Raw genomic sequence first — 18,207 nt, forward strand, 5'->3', positions numbered from 1 at the left:
AAACTTAGAACAGTATAATTCTATATGCTCCTTGCATTCCTGTCTAAACCTACTTTCCCATTTATTTTTGTTGGAAACAGTTGTTAACAAATTTATACTCTCACATATTTACACTTTCTAGTGCTAATAATTGTTTTCTTCAGATATAAGCTTTCATCTAATGTTTGTTTTCATGGATACTGCAAAACTTCTCTTAGAATTTTTTCAAATGCTGGCCTGATGGCTAAGCATTCTCTCAGTATTAGCTTACCTTAAAATGTTTTATTTTATTATTATTTTGATTATTATGTAGAATTTTAGAGGGGCAATTTTCTTTTCAACACTTTAGAGATGTTATTTTATTGTATTCTGACCTTCATTATTTCTGATGATAAATCAGTTCTCATTCTTACCATTGCTTTCTTCAATGTACGTTTTTTTTTCTGACTACATTTAACATTTTATCTTTACCTGCTTCATTGTATAGAACCATATTTTAAAAATATCTTGGTGTTTTACATTTTATTGATAAGAAATATTTCCTTTTTACAAAAGCCTATTTTTCTCTTACTAGTACTATTAAAGTAGTAGTTACATAAATTAGAGAAAAAAATTCATACAGTGACTTAGACTGAAAAACTACAAAACTCTTTAAAAGTTAAAGTCAAATGGATGAAGAAACTACCCAATTCACGCTCAGATTCTCACCTGTAATTTTTTATTAAAAACTAAGTATGGGCCGGGCGCGGTGGCTCACGCCTGTAATCCTATCACTTTGAGAAGCCAAGGCGGGCGGATCATGAGGTTGGGAGTTTGAGACAAGCCTAGCCAACACAGTGAAACCCCGTGTCTACTAAAAAATATAAAAATTAGCTGGGCGTGGTGGCAGGTGCCTGTAATCCCAGCTACTCAGGAGGCTGAGGCAGGAAAATCGCTTGAACCCAGGAGGCGAGGTTGCAGTGAGCCAAGATCGCGCCACTGTACTCCAGCCTGGGCAACAGGACTAGGCTCCGTCTCAAAACAAACAAACAAACAAAAAAAGCAACTAAGTATGGTCACACTGTAAATCATTCTGTCCTCCACTTCCACATCACTTCCTAACCTAAACTGTATGAACATGTGAGAGTACATTTTAAAATTTGGATTTAGTAATAGCTTATTTATTGCATTTCCAGAGAGTTAGGTATAGAAAGTTACATCCTTAAAATATATAAAATATGTTTGTAATTATATTTGAGCAAATGTCACCAGATTTAATTAAAATCAAGTTATATAAAGAGGAACAAATATTAATGCAATGGCAGGTTTTTCAAGCCAAATCAGCATCACTAACTTGAACATAAGTGGAAAGAGTACTCAGCATTTTTCGCTGATTCAGGTAATTTTTTACTTATATCTAAGGACCATAAATTTTATGCATTACAGTTATATTTGCATCATAAAAAAAGCTAAAAATATTTTTTATTGTAGTATTTTGCCTCATCATATTATTACAGTTAATATTTCAACTTATAGAAAAATATCTTCAATGTAGTAGATATAATGATAGACTTAGGACATAGGTTTAAGTCCAAATAATGTGTGAAAAACTGTGAGGTGAAGGCTGGGTTTACAATATCATTTAATGCATTTCTCATTTGTAGTTTTATTTTCCTTGAAGACATTGAGATTTTGCAACTATGAATATAGATTTGACTTTAATAATTGGACTAGTAATAACAGGATAATACGTGCACAATGATAATTTACTGAGAACAAATAAACTTTAGCTTTTCCAATGTACATCCTAATATGAAGCATTTTTCTCTACTTCTATTCTCATTCCTTCACCTGGGTAAAAAGTAGTCATCCTTCTGATCTCAGTTTAAATATACCTTCTTCTGGAATGTCTTCTGAGGTCATAAGATTAACAAGCCCCCAAAGATTTCCATGGCCTAATTTTCAGAACCTGTGAATTTATTGTTATGTGGCAAAGAAACTTTTGAAGGTATAATTGAAGTTGTGGGCCTTAAAATAGGGAGAATTTCTTTGATTATTGAAGTGGAACCTATCTAATCACTTGGAACCTTAAAAGCAGGAGAGGAAGCAGGAAAGTTGTGTCAGCAGGAGAAAAATTGCTGTTTATGCTTCTGAAATTTATGTGTTATGTGTAAGGACTGAAGAAAATTCTATAAAAACTAAGAACAGCCTCCAGCTGACAGTGAGCAAAGAAATGGGGATCTTAGTCCTAAAATGACATGAAGCTGAACTCTACTAAAAATATAAATAAGCCAGGAAGCAGATATTTCCCAGGAGTCTCCAGTAAAGAACACTGTTTTGCTGATTTTTAGTCCAGTGATACCTATGCCAGACTTCTAACCTACAGAACTGTGGAATAATAAATGAATATTATTTTTAGCCATTCAGTTTCTGGTAATTTGTTATTATGGCAATGGGGAATAAACACGCGTTCTATAACCTCTATTACATAATTGGAAGCTGAACCTTCCTGCAAATAGTGGGTGAGAAATTTAGACCTACTGCCAAAAGCCATTTAAGTAAGCCACTTCCACTGAAGTGGATCCTCCAGCAACATGTTTCTTCATCTCAAGCTTTAAGATGACCTCAGCCACAGCTGACATCTTAACTGCAACTTTATGAGAGACCGTGAGCAAAAACCACCCAGGTAAGTCACTCTCAAATTCCTGATCCACAATAACTGTGGGATAATAAGTGCTTAGTATTTAAATCTGCTATATTTTGAGAAAATTTATTATGCAGCAAAAGAAAACTAATACAAATTTTAATACCCCAAATTAGAGTAATGCCATATAAAATACATATAAATGCGAGAATAGCTTTAGAACTGGGTAGTGGTTTCCATGTATTTGCATGGTTTTGAGGGTTCCTTTTGAAGTTGATTTCCAATTTTATTCCACTGTAGTCTGAGAGAGTACTTGATATGATTTTGATTTTCTTAAATTTGTTGAGACCTGTGTTGTGGCCTATCATATGGTCTATATTGGAGAATGTTCCATGTGCTGATGAATAGAATGTATGTTCTATAGTTGTTGGATAAAATGCTCTGTAAATATCTGTTAAGCCCATTTAATCTAGGGTGTAGTTTAAGTCCATTGTTGTTTGGTTGAATTTCTGTCTTACTGACCTATCTAGTATTGTCAGTGGAGTATTGCAGTCCCCCACTATTATTGTGTTGCTGTCTATCTCATTTCTTAGATGTAGTAGTAATTGTTTAATAAATTTGAGACCTCCAGTGTTAGTTGCATATGTATTTGGAATTGTGATATTTTCCTGTTGAACTAGTCTTTTTTTTATCATTATGTAATGTCCCTCTTTGTCTTTTTAAATTGCTGTTGCTTTGAAGTTTTTTTGTCTGATATAAGAATAGCTACTCCTTCTTGCTTTTGGTGTCCATTTGCATGAAATATCTTTGGTAGTATAGGGCGGATATAAGCTGGCTCTAGGGTCAGGCAGTGGGCAGGCCATGGAGCTTCCAAGAATTATGTCTTTTGTCTTTGGCCACCAGGGAGGGTAGAGAAAGACCATGAAAGACCATTTGGTGGGGATAGGGTTAGGCATGTCTGAGCTCAGACTGTCCTTGGGCAGGGCTTGCTGTGGCTGCTGTGGGACATGAGGGTGCGGCTTTCAGGCCAATGGAGTTATGTTCCCAGGGGGATTATGGCTGCCTATGCTGCATCACACAGGTCTTCAAGGAAGTGGGGGAAACCTGGCAGCCACAGGCCTCACCCAGCTCTCACGCAGCTCACAGCCCAAAAGACTGGTCTCATTCCCACTGTGCCCTCCCAACAGCACTGAGCTAATTTCCAGGCATCCAGTGAGCAGGGCTGAGAACGTAGCCTAGGCTACAAGCCTCCCAGCTGAGAAAGCAAGCAAATTCACAGTTTCCTGGCTGTCCCATGGACCCTTCAATGGCAGTGCACCTCCTTCAAAAAAATCTGTGGATTCTCTCAGCTTTCCTGGTATGTTCCCGTAGTAATTCTTTGAGCAAAAGTACATGATGTGTGTCTCCACAAGCGGTTCTGTCCATCCAAGTGGGAGCTGCAAGTTGGTCTTGCCTCTTATCTGCCATAAATAATCTGATCCTGAATGACTGTTGCATCACCAATTAAATAAAGATGGAAATTTAAAAATTATTTGAACTGAACAATATTAATGACACAACCTATTGAAACCTCTCAGATACGGCCAAGGTGGTGCTAACAAGGAAATTTATAACATATAATGCTTACACCAAAAAGCCTGAAAAAGCACAAATAAACAATTTAAAGTCACATCTCCAAAAGCTAGAGAAACAAGAACAAACCAAACCCAAACCCAGCAGAAGAAAAGAAATAACCAAGAACATGGCAGAACTAAATAAAGTTGAAACAACAAGAAAGAATGCAAAAGATAAATGAAACAAAAAGCTGTTTTTTTGAAGAGATAAATCAAACTGATAGACCATTAGTGAGATTAACCGAGAAAAGAAGGGAGGAACTCCAAATAAGATCACTTAGTAATGAAACGGGAGATATCACAACCAATACCATAGAAATACAAAAGGTTATTCAAGGCTAATATGAACACCTTTATGTGCATAAACTAAAAAACCTAGAGGAAAGATGGGGTAATTCCTGGAAATGAACAACTCTCCTAGATTAAACCAGGAAGAAATAAAAACTCTGAACAGGCCAATAACAAGCAGCAAGACTAAAATGGTAATTAAACAGTTACCAACAAACAAAAGACCAGGACCAGACAGACTCACAGCTGAATTCTATCAGACATTCAAAGAAGAATTGGTACAATTTTACTGACACTATTCTAAAAGATAGAGAAAGAGGGAATCCTCCCTAAATCATTGTAGGAAGCCAGTATCACCCTAATAGCAAAACCAGAAAAGGACATAACAAAATAAGAAAACTACAGACCAATATTCCTGATGAACATACATGCAAAATTCCTCAACAAAGTACTAGTGAACTGAATCCAACAGCATATCAAAAAGAAAATATACAAATGGCAAACAAACGTGAAAAAATGCTCAACATCACTAATGATTTGGGAAATTCAAATCAAAACCACAATGCAATACCACCTTACTCCTGGAAAAAAATGGCAATAATTAAAAAATAATAGATGTTGGCGTGGATGTGGTGAAAAGGGAACACTTTTACACTGCTGGTAGGAATGTAAACAATTAAAATCAATATGGAAAACAGTGTGGAGATTCCTTAAATACCTAAAAGTAGATCCATCATTTGACACAGCAATCCTACTACTAGGTACGTACCCAAAGAAAAAGAAGTCATTATACGAAGAAGATACTCACACACATATATTTAAAGCAGCAAAATTTGCAATTGCAAAAATATAGAACCAGCCCAAATGCCCATCAATCAATGAGTGGATAAAGAGAATGTGAGATATCCATATATATATATATATATATATATATATATATACACACACATATATGTATATTATATACACACATATATATACACATATATGTGTATATTACATGAACCATAGGAAGTGTTTTCATTGGTCATTATATGGTGGATGTGTGTGTGTGTATATATATATATATATATATATATATATATACACACACACACACACCATGGAATACTACTCAGTGCTCAGCCATAACAAAGAACACAATAATTGCATTCACAGTAACCTTGATGGATTTGGAGCCCATTATTCTAAGGGCAGTAACTCAGAAATGGAAAACCAAATATTGTACGTTCTCACTTACAAGTGGGAGCTAACCCATGAGGACAGAAAGGCATAAGAATAATATAATGGACTCTGGGGACTTGGGAGGAAGGGTGGGAGCAGTGTGTGGAATAAAATACTACACGCTGGGTACAGTGTACACTGCTCTGTTGATGGGTGCACCAAAATCTCAGAAATCACCACCTAAAAACTTATCCAGGTAATGAAACACCAAATGTGCTACAAAAACCCATTGAAATAAATTTAAAAAAATAACAATCACCAACAGCTAACACTTATTACAAGGCTCCAGGCACTTTCAAAGTCCTTTATATTTCATGTTAGCTACTACCTTAGGATATAGGTACTCCAGTGCAGAGTCCTGGGCACAGAGAAGTTAGGAACTTGCTCAAGGACAACTTGCAAGACAGAGCACTGTGATATGAACTCAGAGGATCTGACTCCAGTGCCCAATTCTCAACCACTATTAATTAAAAGGGAATCAAAGAGAAATTAAGTCACAATAAAAAGAAAATAACTGTGTAGTGAGTGGAAAGGGAATAGGAGAGTATTAGTGAAATAGGAGAGTATTAGTGAAAGTATAAAGAATTCTAAAGAGGTTTTTAGAAGCCTGGTGGCCTTTAGAGAGGCTATCAGAGAGTATTTGCAAAAGCTGTGAAGTAAATGTAATTAGAAGCTGGAGAAAACGATACCATTGTTTCATAGAGATAGAAAGTTTAGCAAGAATGTTACCAGCAATACTTTTCAAAGCATAAAATTCAAGTAATAAACCGGTGATTTAGCTAAAGAGATTTCCTGAGAAAAGTGTTGAAGGTACTCCTAGTTACTTCTTGCCTTTTGTGTTATTTTAGGAGAAAGTTAAGCTTAGGATGATGATCCATCCTGTTTTTCCAGGCTTGCCGTAGGTTTGTTTGTTTGTTTGTTTTCAGACAGAGTCTCGCTCTGTCGTCCAGGCTGGAGTGCAGTGGCGTGATCTCGGCTCACTGCAATCTCTGCCTCCTGGGTTCATGCCATTCTCCTGCTTCAGCCTCCCGAGTAGCTGGGACTACAGTTACCTGCCACCACACCCAGCTAATTTTTTGTATTTTTAGTAGAGACAAGGTTTCACCGTATTAGCCAGGATGGTCTCAATCTCCTGACCTTGTGATCCACCTGCCTCAGCCCCCCAAAGTGCTGGGATTACAGGCATGAGCCACCACGCCTGGCCAGCTTGCCCTAGTTTTAACACTGAAAATCCAACATCCCAGAGAATTTCCCAGTTTCAGAAAAAACAGGATGAGTAGTCACCTGAAAATCATTGAAGAAAGAGCTTTTAAGCAAAGCAGAGCCAATAGTTGTTGGTTTTGAAAGTTCCTAGCCTCTTTAGATATTAAAAAGTGATAACATTATAGAATGGCTTCTAAGAAAACATCACACTTAAGAAAATATAATCTAAAAATGAAGCCAAAGGTAAATCTGTAAAATCTTATGTTAAGACCTAGGAAGATGGTGCTTCACATAGAAATTCAATTAAATAATATGGCTTCTAAGATATTCAAAGATGTTGTCCCTCAGTACACTCAATGGAAGCCCAAGGTAGACAACGTTTTAGTTTTTTTAAAAAAAATTAAGTGTGACTTTTTTCTACTGTAACAAATCCCAATAAGATTCAAAGAATACCCCAGGCTGAAGATAAATTAGGTTGGCAGAAATTCTGCAAGCTTGGACTAAAAAAAAAAAGAGAAACAACACATGAAGAAATGATGGCTTTGACCCTAAAATTCTACCAGGAGAATGAGGCTGATTAAACTATGTAACTGAAAACAACTGCTGCATTTAGCATCAAAAGTAGAATGAGACAGAGAGGAGTTAAACATTACTTAGAATTACTCTTGGGATGAAGTAAGACTGAGTCCTAAAGAAAGACCTTACAATATGTGCCTGGATGAATTTAAGAGTTTCTGTGGAAAAGGGACTTTTTTTCTGCTTCCCAATTTTTTTCCTTTTAAAACAAAGTGGTTTAGAGATGTTATGTTATGTCTATGCCACTATTGCATATAGACAATGTTGGCAAGATAACTGTCTCTTTAGTAAACAGACGTATAAGCAGAAACTACATTTGAGGAGCTATAAATAGAAACTAAACTTTGGAAGCCTCACTCATATCTGGATCCCCTTTAGGTACCAGAATTCTAAATTTCAAGCAAATTATGTAAAGGAATGAGATGTTTTGGGTGGTGGTGGAGACTTCAGAAAGAGTAAATGTATTTTGCACGTGAAAAAAAATGTAAATAACTTGGAGCCAGAGGGTACGTTGTGGTGGATTTTGAGTATGTTCAAAACAATAATGACTAATAATTATAACTAACTTTAACTGACTGTTTCAAAAGTACCAGGTATTTCGCATGTTTTATCGTATTTAAACTGCCCACAGTGAAATAGGTACATTGATTATATGCATTATACGGATGAAGAAAGTGATGGTAAATGATTTGTTCAAGTAACTATCAGTAAAAGAGAACCCATATTTATTTAAAATCAAGGCCCATTTTCTTAATCATTTACCCACTTTTACATATGACCTTTATTTGTTGAAGCACTTTTCCTAGATCTGTAGGTTGTTGAGTGATATTATAAAAGGATATTGAATTTTGTCAAATAACTTTTGCATTAAAACGGTAATGTGCTTTTCTTCATTCTGTAATGTGGCGTATAAGAATGACTGATTTTCATTTATTGAAACATTCATGCATTCCAGAAATAAATACCACTTGGTCATGTTGTATGATATTGTGTTAACCTGTTTTTGTACTGGTATAAAGAAATACCTGAGGCTGGGTGTGTTGGCTCACACCTGTAATCCCAGCACTTAGGGAGGCCAAGGCAGGTGAATCACCTGAGGTCAGGGGTTCGAGACAAGCTTGGCCAACATGGTGAAACCACATCTCTACTAATAATTCAAAAAATTAGCTGCGTTTGGTAGTGCATGCCTGTAATCCCAGCTGCTCAGGAGGCTGAGGCAGGAGAATTACTTCAACCTGGGAGGCAGAGGTTGCAGTGAGCCAAGTTTGTGCCACTGGACTCCAGCCTGGGCGACAGAGTGAGACTCCATCTCAAAAAAAAAAGAAAAGAAATACCTGAGACTGGGTAATTTATAAAGAAAAGTGATTTAGTTGACTCACAGTTCCACATGGGTGGGGAGGCCTCAGAAAACTTACAATCATGGCAGAAGGCAAAGGAAAAGCAAAGGCATGTTTTACATGGTGGCAGGCAAGAGTGTATGAAGTGCAAGCACAGTGAAAACTGCCACTTTTAAAATAATCAGATCTCATGAGATTCACTCAATATTATGAGAACAACATGGGGAAATTTGCACCCATACTTCAATCGCTTCCCATCAGCTTTCTTCCTTGATACATGGAGTTACAATTTAAAATGAGATTTGGGTATGGACACAGAGCCAAATCATATCATTCTTACCCTGTCCCCTCCCAAATTTCATGTCCTCACATTTCAGAATCAATCATGCCTTCTCAACAGTTCCCCGAAGCATTAACTTAGAAATCCAAGTCCAAAGTCAAATCTGACACAAGTCAATTTCCTTCCAACTGTGAGCCTGTAAAAACAAAACGAAGTTAGTTACTCTCAAGATAAAATGGAAGTACAGAAATTGGGTAAATGTTCCCATTCCAAATGGGAGAAATTGGCCAAAACAAAGAGGCTACAGACCCCATGCAATTCCAAAATCCAACAGGGTGGTAATTAAATCTTAAAGCTTCAAAATGATCTCTTTTAACTCCATGTCTCACATCCAGGTAACACTGATGCAAGAAGTGAGATTCCATGGTCCTGGGCAGTTCTGCCTCTGTGTCTTTGCAGGATACAGCACCACTCCCAGCTGCTTTTACATTGTGTATTTGCAGCTTTTCCATGGGCACAGTGAAAGCTGTCAGTAGGCCTACCATTCTGGGGTCTGGAGAATGGTGGCCCTCTTCTCACAGATTCACTATGCAGAGCCCCAGTGGGGACTCTGTGTGGGGGCTACAACCTCACATTTCCATTCCATATTACCCCTGCAGAGTTCTCCAGAAGGGTTCTGCCCCTGCAGAAGACTTCTGCATGGACACCCAGGCTTTTTTATACATCCTTTGAAATTTAGGCAGAGGTTCCCAAACCTCAATTCTTGACTTCTGTGCACCCACAGGCCCAACAGCACATGGAAGCCACCAAGGCCTGGGGCTTGTATCTTCTGAAGCCATGGCTTGAGCTGTGTACCTTGGCCCCCTTTAGTCATGACTGGAGCTGAAGTGGCTGGGGCACAGGGCACCATGTCCCAAGGCTGTTCTTATGTGGAGCAGTGGGGCCCTGGGCCTGGCCCATGAAACCATTTTTTTCCTCTTAGGCCTCTGGTCCTATGATAAGAGCGGCTGCCATGAAGGTCCCTGACATACCCTGGTGACATTTTCTCTATTTTCTTGGCTATTAACATTCAGCTCCTCATTACTTATGCAAATTTATGTAGCACGCTTGAATTTCTTCCCAGAAAATGAGTTTGACTTTTCTACCACATTGTCAGGCTGCAAATTTTCTAAATCTTTATGCTTTGCTTCCCTTTTAAATATAAGTTCCAATTTCAAACCTTCTTTTTGTGAACACATAAAACTGAAGGCTTTCAGAATCAACCAGGTCACTTCTTGAATGCTTTGCTTCTTAGAATTTATTCTGCCAGACACCCTAAATCATCTTTCTCAAGTTCAAAGTTCCACAGATATTTAAGTCAGGGGCAAAATGCCACCCGCCTCTTTGCTAAAGCATAGCAAAAGTCACCTTTATTCCAGTTCCTCATCTTCATCTGAGACCACCTCAGCCTGTACTTTGTTGTCCATATCACTATCAGCGTTTTAGTCAAAATCATTTTGATGAGTCTCTAGGAAGTTCCAAACTTTCCTACATCTTTCTGTCTTCTTCTGAGCCCTCCAAACTGTTTCAACCTTTGCCCATTACTACTGAGTCCCATTACAACAAAAGTTGCTTTCACATTTTGCCATATCTTAATAGCAGTGCCCCACTACATTGATACCAATTTTCTGTATTAGTTTGTTCTCACACTGCTATAAAGAAATACCTCTGACTGGGTAACTTATGAAGGAAAGAGGTTTAATTGACTCACAGTTCTGTATAGCTGGTAAGGTCTCAGGAAACCTACAATCATGGTGGAAGGCGAAGGTGAAGCAAGAACCTCTTCACAGGGGTGTCAGGAGAGAGAAGTGCAAGTAGGGTAAATGCCAGATGCCTATAATACGTCCAATCTCATGACACTCACTCACTGTCATGAGAACAGCATAGTGAGTGAGTCTCATGAGATCTGATATATTATAGGGGAAACCGCCCCCATGATCCCATCACCTTCCATCAGGTTTCTCCCTTGACACATGGGGATTACAATTTAAGAGAAGAATTGGGGGAGGAATCAGAGCCAAGCCATATCACATATTTTTAATGTGCCGTTAAATTCTATTTGCTAGTATTTTATTAAGTAGTATTGTATCAATATTTATGAGGGATATTAGTGAGTTGTTTTCTTATAGTGTCTTTGTCTGGATATAGTAATAGGATAATACTGGCATCATCAAATAAGGTTTAAAGTGTTTTATTCTCTTTAAAGTTTTGGAAAAATTTTATGATGATTGGTATTAATTATTTTTAAAATATTTGGTAGAATTTACCAGAAATGTAATCTCTTTTGGGGCTTTTCTTTATTCGGTGATGTTTAATTAATAACTCAATCTCTTTATTTTTATAGGTCTATGAAATTTTCTGTTTTCACAATTTATTCTTAGTAAACACGTATTTTTAGAAATTTCCCATTTCAATGTATACTTGAGAAAAATGTGTATTCTGTTGTTGAGTGTCTTCATATGTCTCTTAGATACAATTAGTTTATAAGGTTATTCAAGTCCTCTATTTCTGTATTGATCTTCTGTCCAGCTGTTCTATTCATTTTTGAAAGTGAGGTGCTATGGTGAAAATGTGTGTGTCCCCAAAATTCATTTGTTAGAATTATAATCCCCAAGTTGATGGTATTAGAAAATGGGGCCTTTGGGGAGGTGATTAGATTATAAGGGTGGAATCTTTGTGAATGGGATTTGTGCTTATATTAAAGAGTCCCCAAAGATCTGTGAGGACACAGTTAAAAGGTGTCATTTATGACCAAAGAAACAGGCCCTCTTCTGGGTCTTAGATGTCCCAGCCTCAAGAATTGTGAAAAATAATATTTGTTGTGGATGTATCACCCCATTTACGGTATTTTGTTATAGAAGTCCAAACAAACTAAGATAAAATTGGTACCCAGAAGTGGGGGTGCCACTGTAACAAATGCCTAAAATGGTAGAAGCATTTTTGGAACTGGGTAATGAGTAGAGATTAGAACAATTTTGAACTGCATGCTAGAAAAAGTCTGTATTTCCAAAAACAAACTACTAAGGGTGCTTCTGGTGAGGAATAAGGAAAAGACAAACTATGTAGACAAAGACTTAAACTTCTTAGAGTGTACTTAAATGGTCATGATCTGAATTTCACTGGAAATACTAAAAATATGAATGGCAAAGGCCAATGCAATGAAGTCTACTTGGAAATAATGAACATGCTAGTTGAAAACTAATAGGCTCGCAATTCTTCTCATAAAGTAGCAAAGGACTTGGCTGAATCATGTTGATAAGTGTTGTGGAAAAAAGAATTTACAAGTGACCAAATAGGACATTTGGCTAAAAAATTTCTAAGCAAAGTGTTGAAAGCACAGTTTGACTTTTCTTTAATTGGTACAGTATAATCAAGAAAAGGGGAATAATGTTATAATTAAATGTTTAATAAGAAATGAAGCAGGACTTAAAGATTGGAAAATTTTCTTTCAGCCTATACTGTAAAAAATGAGAAAATGTGGTAAAAAGGTAAAATCAAATGTATGGCCAAGTGACTATTTAATAAGAAGATCAGTATGGCTTGGCCAGGTGCTGTTCATTAAGATAATTTTAAAAAGACCTCTAATATATTTTTGTATTATCCATCAAAGGCTCAGAGTCCCAGGTTCTGCAGGACAGATAAATAATTAAAAAGAAGGGGCTGTAGGTATCGACAGGGTCGCAGTACTTGCTGCCTAGCACAGCCTTAAGGCTCTGCTCATCACACTCCATTGCTGTGCTCCTCAGTCACCCCAAGTGTAGCTCCAGCAGATTACAGTATGGTATGCATTGTGCCCAGTGAAGCTGTGGGAAAGTGACTGCCTCAACCTGGATTTCAAAGGATGCTCCAGAAAGCTGCAAAGCCCAGACAGAAATGAACTGTGAGGATGAGGCCTTTTTTATAGAGTCCCTACTAGGGAAATGCCTGTGAGGGTGGGGATACCTCCTTTATGTCAGGCTGGTATGCATGAAATTCTAGCTTAGACAAGCCACAGGTATACAACCCAGGCACACAGCAACCACAGAGGTGGGGCCACTGCAGTTAAATGCCATGGACATGGAGCATCCCAAAACTGTGAGGGAAGGGCCACTGCTTCAGTGGATCTGGAAGGCAGACTTCCACCCGGTGGTCCTGGAAGGCAGAAACTTGAGTCTAAGAAAATTATTCTTGAGCCTTAACACACTGAAATTTCTCAAAACCTGTTATTCCTTTTTAATTTTCTGTTTATTCCTTTTAAAAAAGAATGTCTGTCCCAACATTGCATTTTGGAAGCACTTAACATGTTTAATTTCACAGTTTCACAGCTGGATAGCAATTTGTCTCAGGATAAATCATATCTTCAGTTTCATCTATATCTTATTTAAATGACATTTAGATAAGACTTTAAACTTAGACTTTAACATTGATTATGAAATGAGTTAAAACTTCCAGGTATATTGGAATAAAGTGAACGTATTTTGCATGTAAGAAGAAAGAAATGTTTAAAAAGAATGAAATGGTATGGCCTAAATGTTTTTGTCTCTCCAGAATTTACATAATGAAATCCTAACTTTAAAAGTGATGGTACTAGAAGGTGAAGCCATTTGGGAAGGTGATAGGTTGTGAGGATACAGCCTTCATGAATGGGAGTAGTGGTCTTATAAAAGAGGCCCCAGAGAGTTGCTTTGCCTCTCCCTCCATGTGAGGACATAGCAAGTAAGTTTCATCTATAAAACAGGAAACAGGCTTTCACTAGACACCAAATCTGCTAAAACATTGATCTTGAACTTGTCAGCCACCAAAACTGTGAAAAATAAATGTTTTTGGCTTTTAAGTCACCCATTTTATGGTATTTTGTTATATCAGCCTAAATAGCCAAAAACATAATATATTTCAGTCTCCCACTATTATTGTACAATTGTCAATTTCTTCCTTTTATTCTATTAACGTTTCCTTCATATATTTTTGAGCTCCGATGTTTGGTGCATATGAATATAGAAATTGTATCTTATTGATGAATTGATACTTTTATTAATATATAATGTACTTTTTTGTCTTTATCAGTTTTTTATGTAAATTATATTTAGTGTTATGTTAGTATAGCCACCCCAGCTCTTTTGCTTACTATTTGTATAAATTTTTTTTCACATTTTTTTACTTGTAACCTCTTGTGTCCTTAAATTTAAAGTGTGTCTCTTGTAGACAGCATATAGTGGGATGCTATTTTTTTAAATCTGTTTTGCTAATTTATTTCTTTGGTTGTGTAGCTAATCCATTTCTACATCAAGTGGTTATTTATAGGGAAGGATTTAATTTTTTCATTTTTAATTTGTTTTTGTTATGTCTTACAGTTTTTTTTGTCCTTCATTTCCTCCATTACTGACATTTTTATGTTTAGTAGTTTATTTTGTAGTGATAAGTTACGGTATTCTTATTTTTTGTATATATTGTATAGATATTTTGTGTTTATTATGGGGATTGCATGTAATATTCCAAATTAATAATGATATATTTTCAATCATATCAACTTAACTTTGATTGCACACAAACACTCTAATCCTGTACAGCTTTGTCTCTCCATTTTATGTTGTTATCAAACACTACATAAATAATGTTTATTTATTAAAGCAGTTTTGTAATTATTTTATACTTTTTAAAATCCTGTAGAAAAATAATAACTGGAGTTTCAATCTAAAATTACAGCAATACTGGCTTTTATATATATCTATGTATTTGCTTTTACTGGAGATCTTTATACACAGCTGTTTTATTTGTATTTTTTTCTACTTTTACTTTAGATTTGGGGGTACATGTGTAGGTTTGTTACATGAGTAAATTGCATGTCACTGAGTTTTGGTGTACAAATAATCCCATTACCCAGTTAGTGAGCATAGTACCTGTATTAGTCCGTTTTCATGCTGGTGATAAAGACATACCCAAGACTGGGCAATTTACAAAAGAAAGAGGTTTAATTGGAGTCACAGTTCCATGTGGCTGGGGAGGCCTCACAATCATGGCAGAAGGCAAGGAGGAGCAAGTCACATCTTACGTGGATGGTGGCAGGCAAAAAGAGAGCTTGTGCAGAGAAACTCCCATTTTTGAAACCACAAAATCTTGTGGGATTCATTCACTATCAAGAGAACAGCTCAAGAAAAACCCACCTCCGTAATTCAATCACCTCCCACCAGGTTCCTCCCAAGACATGTGGGAATTGTGGAAGTTACAATTTAAGATGAGATTTGGGTGAGGACACAGCCAAACCCTATCAGTACACAATAGGTAGCCTTCCAAAGTATGCCCTTCTTCTACCCTCCCCCGGAAAGCAGTCCCTAGGTTCTACAATTTTCATCTTTGTTTTCATATGTATTCAGTGTTTTGCCCCAACTAATAAGTGATGACATGCAATATTTATTTTGTTGCTGTTCCTGAATCAGTTCATTTAGGATAATGGACTTCAGTACCATCCATGTCCTGGATTTTTTTTGGTTGATCAACTGTTTATTACTGCCTCAATTTTAGAACTTGTTATTGGTCTGTTCAGAGATTTAATTATTTTCTGGTTCCTTCTTGAGAGGGTGTATGTGTCCAGGAATTTATTTCTTCTCAATTTTCTAGTTTATGTGCATAGAGGTGTTTATAGTATTATTTGATGGTTGTTTATATTTCTGTAGGATCAGTGGTAATAGTCCCCTTATCATTTCTGATTGTGTTTATTTGAATCTTCTCTCTTTTCTTCTTTCTTACATCTATTTTATTAGTTTTTTCAAAAAAAAAAAAAACAGGTCCTGGGTTTGTTCATTTTTTTTTTTTTAATTTTTTTTTGTCTCAGTCTCCTTCAGTTTAGCTCTTATTTTGGTTATTTCTTATCTTCTGCTAGCTTTGGGGTTTGTTTGCTCTTGGTTATCTAGTTCTTTCAGTTTTGATGTTAGGTTGTTAACTTGAGATCGTTCTAGCTTGTTGATGTGGGCATTTAGTGCTATAATTTTCCTTCTCAACACTGCTTTATGTGTGTCCCAGAGATTCTGGTACATTGTATCTTTGTTCTTTTTAATTTCAAAGAACTTCTTGATTTCTGCCTTACTTTACCGTTTACCCAAGAGTCATTCAGGAGCAGGTTGTTCAGTTTCCATGTAGTTGTATGGTTTCGAGTGAATTTCTTAATCTTAAATTCTAATTTGATTGTGCTGTGGTCTTAGAGACTGTTTATTTTGATTTCAGTTCTTTTGCATTTGCTGAGGTATGTTTTACTGTCAGTTACGTGATCAATTTTAGAGTAAGTGCCATGTGGTGATGAGAAGAAAGTATGTCCTCTTGTTCTTGGGTGAAAGATATATTGATACTTATCTGGTTTACCTGATCCAGACCTGAGTTCAGGACTTGAATATTTTTGTTAATTTTCTTTCTCGATGATATGTCTAATATGGTCAGTGGGGTGTTAAAGTCTCCCACTATTATTATGTGGGAGTCTAAGTCTCTTTAACTGTCTGTAAGAACTTGCTTTGTGTACCTAGATGCTCCTGTATTGGGCACATATATATTTATAATAGTTAGATTTTCTTGTTGAATTGGACCCTTTACTATCATTGCCCTTATTTTTGTTTTTTGTGTTTTTTTTTTTTTTTTTGGTTTAAAATCTGTTTTGTCAGAAACTAGGATTGCAACCCTGGATTTTTTTCTGTTTTCCATTTGCTTAATAAATTTTCATCCATCCCTTTATTTTGAGCCCAAGTGTGTCTTTGTATGTGAGATGGGTCTCTTGAAGACAGCATATCATTCTGTGTCTTTTAATTGGGGCATTTATCCCACTTACATTTAAGGTTAGTCTTGGTTATGTGTGGATTTGATCTTGTCATCATGATGCTAGCTGGTTATTTTGCTGACTTGTTTATGTCATTGTTTCATAGTCTCACTGGTCTGTGTACTTCAGTGTGTTTTTGTAGTGGCTGGTTACCTTTTTTTTTTTTTTTTTTTTCTTTAATATGTTTACTTCTTCCTTCAGGAGCTCTTGTAAGGCAGGTTTGGTGGTAATGAATTCCCTCAGCATTTGTTTCTATGAAAAGCATCTTATTTCTCCTTCATTTATGAAGCTTAGTTTGGCCAGATATGAAATTCTGAGTTGAAAAATGCTTTTCTTTAAGAAGACAAGAAGGTTCTTTTAAGAAGGTTAAATTTCATCCCCCAATCTTTTCTGGCTTGTAGGGTTTCCACTGAAAGGTCTGCTGTTAGTCTGATGGGATTTACTTTGTAGGTGACCTGGTCTTTCTCTCTGGCTGCCCTTAAAATATTTTTCTTTAATTTTGATCCTGGAGAATCTGATGATTATGTGTCTTGGGGATGATCTCCTCATGGAGTATCTTACTAGGGGGTTCTCTGCATTTTCTGAATTTGAATGTTGGCCTCTATAGCTAGGTTGGGGAAGTTCTCCTGGGTCATATTCTGAAGTATATTTTTCAACTTGATTCCATTTTTCCCATCTCTTTCAGGTACCCCAAACAGTTGTAGATTTGGTCGCTTTACATAATCACATATATTTCAGAGCTTTTGTTCATTCCTTTTCATTCTTTTTTTCTGTATTCTTGTCTACCTTTCTTATTCCAGGAAGATAGTTTTCAAGCTCTGAGATCTTTCCTCCACTCAGTCTATTCTGCTACTAATACTTGTGATTGCATTGTGAAGTTCTAGTAGTTTCTTTCTTTCTTTTTTTTTTTTTTTTTTTTTGATCTCTATTAAGTTGGCTATGCTCATCTCTTAACTGGCTATTTTGGCTGTCAGCTCCTGTATTGTTTTATAATTCTTAGGTTCTTTGCATTGGGTTACAACGTGCTCCTTTAGCGCAGCGAAGTTTGTTTTTATTCCCATCTTGAAGCCTACTTATGTCATTTCAACGATGTCAGTTTCAACCCAGTTATGAGCCCTTGTTGAAGAGGTGTTGTGGTCACTTGGAGGAAAAAGTGGCATTCTGGATTTTTGAGTTTTCAGTGTTTATGCATTCTTTCTCATCTTTGTGGGCTTATTTACCTTTGATCTTTGAGGTTGCTGGCCTTTGGATGGGTTTTTGTGATTTTC

General features: G+C 36.5%; 1 pseudogene; it reads right to left on the reverse strand.

Annotated features, from left to right (window-relative positions):
• Positions 1 to 2,495: 2,495 nt before the first annotated feature.
• Positions 2,496 to 18,207, reverse strand: part of LOC101149882 (E3 ubiquitin-protein ligase CCNB1IP1-like) — a 54,949-nt pseudogene continuing 39,237 nt past the window's right edge.

This window comes from Gorilla gorilla, chromosome X, assembly GCF_029281585.2.
Source record: "Gorilla gorilla gorilla isolate KB3781 chromosome X, NHGRI_mGorGor1-v2.1_pri, whole genome shotgun sequence".
Lineage (NCBI taxonomy): Eukaryota > Metazoa > Chordata > Mammalia > Primates > Hominidae > Gorilla > Gorilla gorilla.